The sequence below is a fragment of the Crotalus tigris genome, unplaced genomic scaffold, assembly GCF_016545835.1.
Source record: "Crotalus tigris isolate CLP2741 ecotype Arizona unplaced genomic scaffold, ASM1654583v1 scf7180000023520.8626, whole genome shotgun sequence".
Taxonomy (NCBI): Eukaryota; Metazoa; Chordata; class Lepidosauria; order Squamata; family Viperidae; genus Crotalus; species Crotalus tigris.
The window spans coordinates 1-8,626 of record NW_024100011.1 but is presented as its reverse complement, the minus strand read 5'-3'; the positions used below and the strand labels follow the sequence as shown (position 1 = coordinate 8,626).

Below are 8,626 nucleotides of genomic sequence, written 5' to 3'. Positions count from 1 at the left end.
GACTCACAGTGTTCTCCGACGAGCTAAAAAGCTTACTGGATGGCACTCCTCCTTTTGCTGCGTCTCTGCAGGAAGCAGGAAGGGCAGGAGAGAGCTAGCTAGCCCAGCTATGCTGACTCAGGACTTCTGGGAGTAGAAGTCCATGAGTCATAAAAGATGTTTTCGGTTGTAAATGGGTCCAAGTGGCTCTTCGAGTGTTTTGGGTTACCTACTCCTAGGGCCTAAGAAAAAAGCACTGAGTTGTAGGAATCATAACAAATCACCAGAATTCTTGATCGGTTTAATTTCCTGCTTTTAACAGCTGGTCTTGGGGTGAAGAGAATCAAATCCTGCCACAAGACCTCCCAGTTGCTATTGGCACAGCCTTCTCAAAACAACACAACTCCATATTTTGAGCTGGAGCACAGGCTTGAACCAGAGGAGCCGGTCAAATTTCCCCCGAACCCTGACTTAACCACAAAACAACGGCTAAAAGGAGAATAGTTTCTCCTTTCTGTTATGTTTTTCCTTCTAAACAGTAGAAGAAAATACAGTGAGCAATTGCTTTGGGAGATCAACAATAACACCAATAGAGTTGGAAGGTCTTGTAGTCCAGCAGGAAAGCCTATAGTACCACTTCAGACAAATGGTTGTCAAGTCTCTTCTTAAAAACCTGAGGCCCTACTCTTTCCTTGCCCAAAAGAGGGCAAAAAAGTCAGGCTTTCCCAAGATATGAAAGACTATGTTGTTATTTTAGGGGCAAAGTCATCAGAACGCAGCCTTAGGCAGGAATAGCAGCCACACAAGGAAATCAACCTTACCTGCCAACTTCCAGTCACACATGCGCAGTAGTCCTCCACTGTCTTACACACCGACCTCCCCGGGATGGCCAACTTCCTGTCCGTTTCTGTGGCCGTCCTTCCACTTCCATTCAGAACGACCTTCTCGGCATGGCCGACTTCCTGTCCCTAAGCAGGCGGCTGGATGCCGGTACGAGAGACTAGGAGGCTGGGTCTCTTTGTGCCCTTTCCACTTCAGAGGGAGAAAAACAAGAGGCCAAATTGGGAACATAGAGATACAGTTCATATGTTGGAAACATAAATTTCAGGGATTCTTTCTCAGGCTTAGTTGCCCCATCTGCATTTGTAAAATGGCCCCTGGGCCCCGTTTTACAGCCGGAGAGGGCAAGACAGGGTCAGGGAACAGAACAGTCGGGATTTTGAGGTTATTCTTTTGCATCTGTATTATTAGAAGCCTTGATATTAATAATTATAGAGCAGAGGTTTTCAACCAGTGGTATGTGTACCACTTGTGGTACTTTGCCACATGGCCTGTAGACCGTGATTGCAAGTCAAGTGTAGTAGGGGAGGGGAATGAGCCTATCGTGGCTTATTAATATTAATAAGGTTTTAATAATAAAGAATAATCATCATCTTAAAACGCCATTAAAGAGGTTTATTTATTTTTGTGGCTGCAGTATCTGATTTGACAGAGTTTTCTGTCCCTTGGCTATAGGATGGAGGCCATTAAAAAAAGCCTACCATTGACTCCAAGCTAAAGCTATGAGACGGGAAAGTGTGCCCTCTTCTGGTCAAAAACGGGTATTGTGGCCACCAAAAGAAATAAACCTTTTTAATGGCATTTTAAATTCTCTATCTTTATTAACAGTATTAACACCTTATTAATAGGGCCAGGGGAGGCCCGTTTGCTGCAACGCAGGCGCGGAAGAAGAAATCTGCTTCAAAAGCCTTAAATCTAGTTAATGAGGACTATGATGCCCTATTAATATTAATAAGGTTTTAATAATAAAGAATAACCTTAAAATGCCATTGAAAAGTTTTTTTTTAATTTTTATTTTTAACCAACAAAACAGAACAAAGCAAAATATAACACACATACACATACAATCTATACTCCTTTTTTTTACAGCAATTACGTAACGGTAATCTAATATTTACATTTCCCCCTTATTCTTCTTTAGAATATTTGTCCTTATAGCCCCATTAATTCTTATTTACATTTTTCTTCCTACATGTTCTACTTCTTACTAAGAATAATTCATATTATTATACATTATTATAGACATATTTTCACTTTTGACCTTTATTTATTCTCCTCTATTGAAAAGTTTTTTAATGGCTCCTCTACCTGCTTCAATCACAGGATGGCACTGTTTTTTGACCCTTAATACCATTCAATAACTTCAATAGATCAATAATAATAATCTTAAAATCATATTAAAAGGATTTATTTCCTTTTGTGACTGCTATTCCTTCTTTAACCGTAGGACTCAATTCTTCCCAGAGGGCTTGACCGCTTTAGTCTCAATAAATAACTTCCCCTCTCCCAGGAAAAAGGCGATGGGAGCATAAGGGGGCCTCCTGTGGACTTTCCTCACTGTTTTTAAATATCCCTAGGCTACACCCAACCTAAGCAAAGCAGCTACCAACAGAATAAGAGACGTGGAGTTCCAGCTAGAACTTAACAGAATCTCTCTCTGCAGCAAGAAAATGGATTAAATGGGGTGTGTGGGGACCAGCAAGGTATCTGAAAGACCTGAGCTTTCCTAAGAGAGGAATCCTACCTCCTGCTATTTCCCACCAAAACTGCAAAATTTAGAGGAGCGGGGGTAATCGCAACCTCCCACCGTGTTTCCCACTGCCTCTTGCGGTTTTTACTGGGCTCCCAACCTTCCTCCAGTTCCATCCCCGTCTTTTTAAAAGGAAAAGCCTTAATCTCACTGAAGCTGGCAAAAAAGGGGGGGAAAAATCCTCAAGAACAACTTATCTGTTTTCCCCCAGTTCCTTCTTAACAGCCACAGAAAGGGGGGGGTCACCCATTTGGCAGAGGGAGCGTGACCTCCTTTCTCCACTGCCTTTTCCAAAAAGGCTGAAGGTTTCATCCGGCAGGCGTCCCCACCCTTCCTCCCCACCCTTCCTCCTGGCCGCTACATTAGTCGATGCAGCTGTGACTGGGGGAAGTTAGCAAAATTGCAAGCCGGACTCTGCAAAGACCCGGGTCTCCTGCTTCCCCCAGAGAGACCTGCTTTTCCTTTCTCTTACCTCTGGGCGGTGGGTGGGCTGTTTACGGCAACCTGGAGAGGAAAGGAAGGAATCTCCTATCCGTCCTAACCCTGACTTGTTTTGGACGAAGGTCTACAAAGTTAGATGGACGGCGAACAAAATAATAAAAGCCATTAGTTGCAACTTCTCACGTCTCATCCCTTTTATCCATCCTTTAAATGATAAACCTAGAAGGGAACGATAGGTTATACACAGTTTCAAAATAAACTGCATTTATTTTTATATTGATCGTTTCTTAATAAAAATGCACACAATTTCAAATAGAGATTTGATATTGCGCCTAGATTAATACAGAGGGATCTCTAAGAAATATAGTTTAGAAACATCAAACCTAAATACAAACCTACATACGTACGATCTCCTTAAAGAAATAGCAGGGCAGGAGAAACAAAACTATTCTTGAATAAAAATACCTGGATTTGCTTGAAGGGGGCGAGCGGGGTGCACTTTTTGGAGGAGCAACCTCTTTAAGATGTAACACAGGGAAGCGCGATACGACTGGTTCTTCTACAGCCGGGACTCGGGAGCTCGGAAAACACCATTCAACGGCTGCCTTGCTTGGCAGCCTTCGAGGGACCCCCGAGACGGGTCGGAACCCCCTTCCAGACCCGGAGGCCAAAAGCCTGGAGCGTGTCCCGCCGGCCCCGCCTCTAAAAAGGAGCTAAAAAGAAGCCGCGGCTGAGCTCGCGTAAACCACCCCGAAGTGTGGTATTAAAACAAGCTAACTTCGTCTCTACGTTCCCAATTTAGCCCCTATAGCTGAAAGGGAAAGAGCGCAAAGAGACCAGGTCTCGCAACCTCCGGCGCCGCCGCCGCCACCGGTTCTCGGTCGCATTTTTACAGACACCGGCGGGGAAAGGCCAGGAACGGCCAGGCGGACATCTTAGGGGAGAGGACCAAACGAGTGGCCGGGGAGGAGGCGGGGGAGGGGGAAGGTGGGGATCCCCCGCTAACTAGGGAACAGAGAAAGCCGGTATCTTTCTGGAATCAGGAAATGCGGGGATGGCTCGGCTCACCTGAGGCAGTAGCAGGCTTCCTTTTTTCCTTCCTGAGGCCTCGCCGGTAGACGAGCGCTCCGTCAACGTAGTGGAGAAAAGAGCACGGGACAAAGCAGGGAACGGACAGGAAGTTGGGGACGGCCTCGGCGGATGGACAGGAACTCGGCCGTACTGGGAACGTCGTCGTCGTCGGTGGTCATGCTACGGGACGGAAAACTCTGCCCTCCTGTGGTCAAACACGGGTACTGCGGTCGCCGAAAAAAATAAAGCTTTTAAATGGGATTTTAAGGCTATTTATTTTCCCCCGTCTTTATTAGTAGCCTATTATTAATATTAATAGGGCGACGGGAGGCCCTTTTGCCATTTTCAAAGGTTTATTTCTTTTGGTGGCTGCTATACCCGGCTTGGCCACGGGAGGGCACTGTTTTCCCTCCCTTAGCGATAGCGGCATTGAGGCCGTGGAAAAGGCCTACGCTGGTAAATGCTATGGGACGGGTATTGCGGCCGCCAAGGGAAATAAGCCTTTTGAATGGGGTTTTCAAGGCTTACCTCGTTGATCGGACGTGGAGTACGCCCTGCCCAGAAGGTCCCCGAAAAAAAGGAAGTGGAAGGACGATTAAGAAGGACGGACCGGAAGTCGGCCATATTGGGAAGGTCGCAATTTAAAGACCCTGGAGGACGGCGAATTTGCGCGGACAGGAAGTCGGACATACTGAGGTCTACCCGAAAGGAAGTAGGGGGAAAGATTACGAACGAAGGGACGGAAGTCGGACATGATCGAAAGGTCCTTTTACCGCAGCACCTGGGGGACGGCCGATACCGACGGGCAGGAAGCCCGCCGTCCAGAGAGGGCCTCTCGCAGATTACTCGTGACGAACCAGCCGGCCGACATGCGCAGAAGGCCGAGGGAAGCGGCCCGTCCCTTTCGGAGGAGCATAGAGTGGCGACCCTTTGGCTGACGCTCTGCGCTTTGGGGCTTAGCTTCTCGGTGTCCCGATCCTGGGCAAGTGGCCTACGACGGCCTCCCTGGTAACGCTATGGGACGGAAAACACTGCCCTCCTGTGGTCAAAAACGGGTACTGCTGCCGCCCAAAGAAATAAATGCTTTTGAATAGCATTTGAAGCTTATTCTTCTCTATTTTTATTTTGAACGCCTTATTATTAATATTAACGTGGCGACGGGGGGGGCCCGGTCGGTGCGACACGGGCGCAGAAGAAATCCTGGTTCCAATCTTAATCCGAGTTAAGGCCTATCGTGGCTTATTCAATTAATAAGTGTTAATAAGCCCAAGAATAATCAATCTTTTAAAAAAAAAAAAAAAAAAAACAAAGGGAGCGTTTATTTTATTTTTCTGGCCGCAGATTGATTTGACCAGTTTTCCGTCCCTTAGCAGGGACTGGCTCAGGGAACTCTGGGAGTTGACGCCACCAGTCATCAAAGAGCAAAGGTTGCCTACCTGCCTTAGCTCTATAGGATGGAGGCCATTAAAAAGGCCTAGGATGGACTCCAAGACCAAAGTAGGGACAGAAAACTGTGCCCTTCCGGGCGTTCAAAAAATGGGGTATTGCGGCCACCCAAAGAAATAAACCTTTTAATGGCATTTTAACTGACCGTATTCTTATCTTTATTAAACGGTATTAAAAACACCTATTAATAGACGAAGGCCTACAAAGTTAGATGGACGGTGAACAAATTAATAAATGCCATTAGTTGCAACTTCTCACGTCTCACCCCTTTTATCCATCATTTAAATGATAAACCTATAAGGGAATGATAGGTTATATACTTTTTCAAAATAAACTACATTTATTTTTATATTGATCGTTTCGTAATAAAAATACACAATATTTCAAATAGATATTTGATATTGCGATTATATTAATACATAGGTATCTCTAAAGAAATATAGTTTAGAAACACCAAGCCCAAATACAAACCTACATACGTACGATCTCCTTAAAGAAAAAGAAGGGCAGGACAAACAAAACTATGCTTGAATAAAAACATCTGGGTTTGCTTGAAGGGGGCGAGCCGGGTGCACTTTTAGGAGCAACCTCTTAAGGTGTACCACAGGGAAGTGCGATACGACTGGATCATGGAGAAACGATAGGGAGTCAGGAAAAAAACATCTACTTCTGCTTCATTGATACGCTAAAGCCTTTCATTTGTGGGATCACAAACAATTGTGGCAAGGTCTTAAAGGACATGGGATATACCAGACCATCTTATTGTCTCTTGAGTAAACCAATATGCGGGTTCAAGAAGCAACAGTTGAGAAACTGGGACACGGAACCACGGATGCGGTTCAAAATTGGAAAAGGATTCAGTCCGGCAAGGCTGTATACTGTCGCACTGCCTTATTCTAACTTTATGCGGAGGACCATCATGAGAAAGGCAGGGCTAGATGAATCAAAAGTTGGAATTAAGATTGCCGGGAGAAATATCAACACCCTAAGCTATGCAGATGATACCACTCTAATGGCAGAAAGTGAAGAGGAACTAAAGAGCCTCTTGATGCGGGTGAAGAAGGAGAGTGCAAAAGTTGGCTTGAAACTCAACATTAAGAAAACCAAAAATCATGGCATCTGGCCCTCTCAATTCCTGGCAAATAGATGGGGACGAAATGGAGGTAGTGACAGATTTTATTTTTCTAGGCTCCAAGATCACCTCAGATGGGGACTGCACCAAGAAATTAAAAAGAAGCTTGTACGGGAAGGACAAGCTATGGCAAATCTAGGACAGCGTACTAAAAACAGAGACATCAACCTGCCCAACAAAAGTGGTATAGTCCAGGCCATGGTTTGCCCCAGTTGCAATGATCGTGCTGTGGAAAGTTTGGACCATAAGGAAGGCTGAGCGCCAAGAATGGAGGCTTTGAACTATTGGTGTGGAGAAGACTCCTGCGTAGTCCCTTGGACGCAAGGCAGTTCAAACGGTCAGTTCCTAGAAGGAGATCAACCCCGACTGCTCTTTAGAAGGCCAGATCCTGAAGTTGAAAATCAAATACTTTGGCCACCTAATGAGAAGGAAGGACTCACTGGAGAAGCGCCTAATGCTGGGAAAGATTGAGGGCAATAGAAGAAGGGGACGACAGAGAATGAGGGGGTTGGATGGAGTCACTGAAGCAGTAGGTGTGAACTTAAATGGACTCCAGAAGATGGTAGAGGACAGGAAGACCTGGAGGAACGTTGTCCATGGGGTCGCGATGGGCATCGGACACGAACCTTCGCACTAACCAACAAAGAATTAAAACTGTTTAACAGCATTTTTAAAACGACGTTCCCTCTATCTGATTAACGGTATACACCTATTCAATAGGGCCCATTGAGAAATTCCACTTAGAGTATTCCTGCTTCAGCAGGCGGCTGGACTAGAAGACCTCCTTAGTCCCTTCCAGCTGTATTCTGACCAGAAATTTCCTCCAATAGGGATTTTCCATGATATCACTAGGAAACATAACATAGGGCAGCCTAGAAAAGTCAGTGCCGTTCCTAACTATACCCAAGCACTCCGAGTACGTTGGCGATGTCAATTTTGCTCTAGGAGTTCACGGTGACGTAACCCTAACCCTAAGTGGAATTTTCCTACAATGGGATTTTCCCATGTATTTTACCATGAAACATAGAAAGGGCAGCCTAGAAAAGTCAGTGCACTTCTAACCATACCCAAGAACTCCGAGTTTGTTGTCAATGTCCATTTTGCTCTAAGAGTTCACAGTGACGTAACCCTAACCCTAAGTGGAATTTTCCTCCAATGAGATTTTCCATGTATTTTACGAGGAAACATAGATATTGCAGCCTAGAAAAGTCAGTGCCCTCCTAACCATACCCAAGCACTCCGAGTTCGTTGGCGATGTCCATATTGCTCTAGGAGTTCATGGTGACGTAACCCTAAACCTAATTGGAATTTTCCTCCAATGGGATTTTCCCATGTATTTTACCAGGAAATATATATAAGGCGGCCTAGAAAACTCAGTGCCCTCCTAACCATACCCAAGCACTCCAAGTAATTTGTTGTTGTTGAATAATCATGAATTTGCTCGGAAAAAATAGGATTCACGGTGACGTAACCCTAAGCCCTAAGTGGAATTTTCCTCCAAGAGATTTTCCCTATGTATTTTACAGGAAACTAATGAATAATTTCAGCTTATAAAAGTCAGTGCCCTCCTAACCAACGAATTAAAAAAAGGAAGGGAAGAAGAAGACCCAAGAAACTCGGAGTTTGTTGTTGATGTTCATTTTGCTCTAGGAGTTCACGGTGACGTAACCCTAACCCTAAGTGGAATTTTCCTCCAATGAGATTTTCCCATGTATTTTACCAGGAAACATAGATATTGCAGCCTAGAAAAGTCAGTGCCCTCCTAACCATACCCAAGAACTCCGAGTTTGTTGGCGATGTCCACTTTGCTCTAAGAGTTCATGGTGACGTAACCCTAACCCTAAGTGGAATTTTCCTACAATGGGATTTTCCCATGTATTTTACCAGGAAACATAGAAAGGGCAGCCTAGAAAAGTCAGTGCCGTCTTAACCATACCCAAGCACTCCTAGTTTGTTGGCGATGTCCA

The 8,626-nt window shown here is 45.1% G+C and overlaps 1 long non-coding RNA gene across 4 annotated transcripts; it reads right to left on the bottom strand.

Annotated features, from left to right (window-relative positions):
- Positions 1 to 90: 90 nt before the first annotated feature.
- Positions 91 to 6,026, bottom strand: LOC120297098. 4 transcript variants are annotated; one of them, XR_005553689.1, is made up of 3 exons: positions 5,999 to 6,026; positions 801 to 1,011; positions 91 to 221 (listed from the first exon to the last, which is right to left on the bottom strand). It is a non-coding gene; the product is annotated as an uncharacterized LOC120297098 (long non-coding RNA). The 4 variants fall into 4 exon arrangements; XR_005553688.1 differs by lacking the exon at positions 5,999 to 6,026 and adding an exon at positions 4,079 to 4,135; XR_005553687.1 differs by lacking the exon at positions 5,999 to 6,026 and adding an exon at positions 3,476 to 3,537.
- Between the last annotated feature and the right edge of the window lie 2,600 nt (positions 6,027 to 8,626).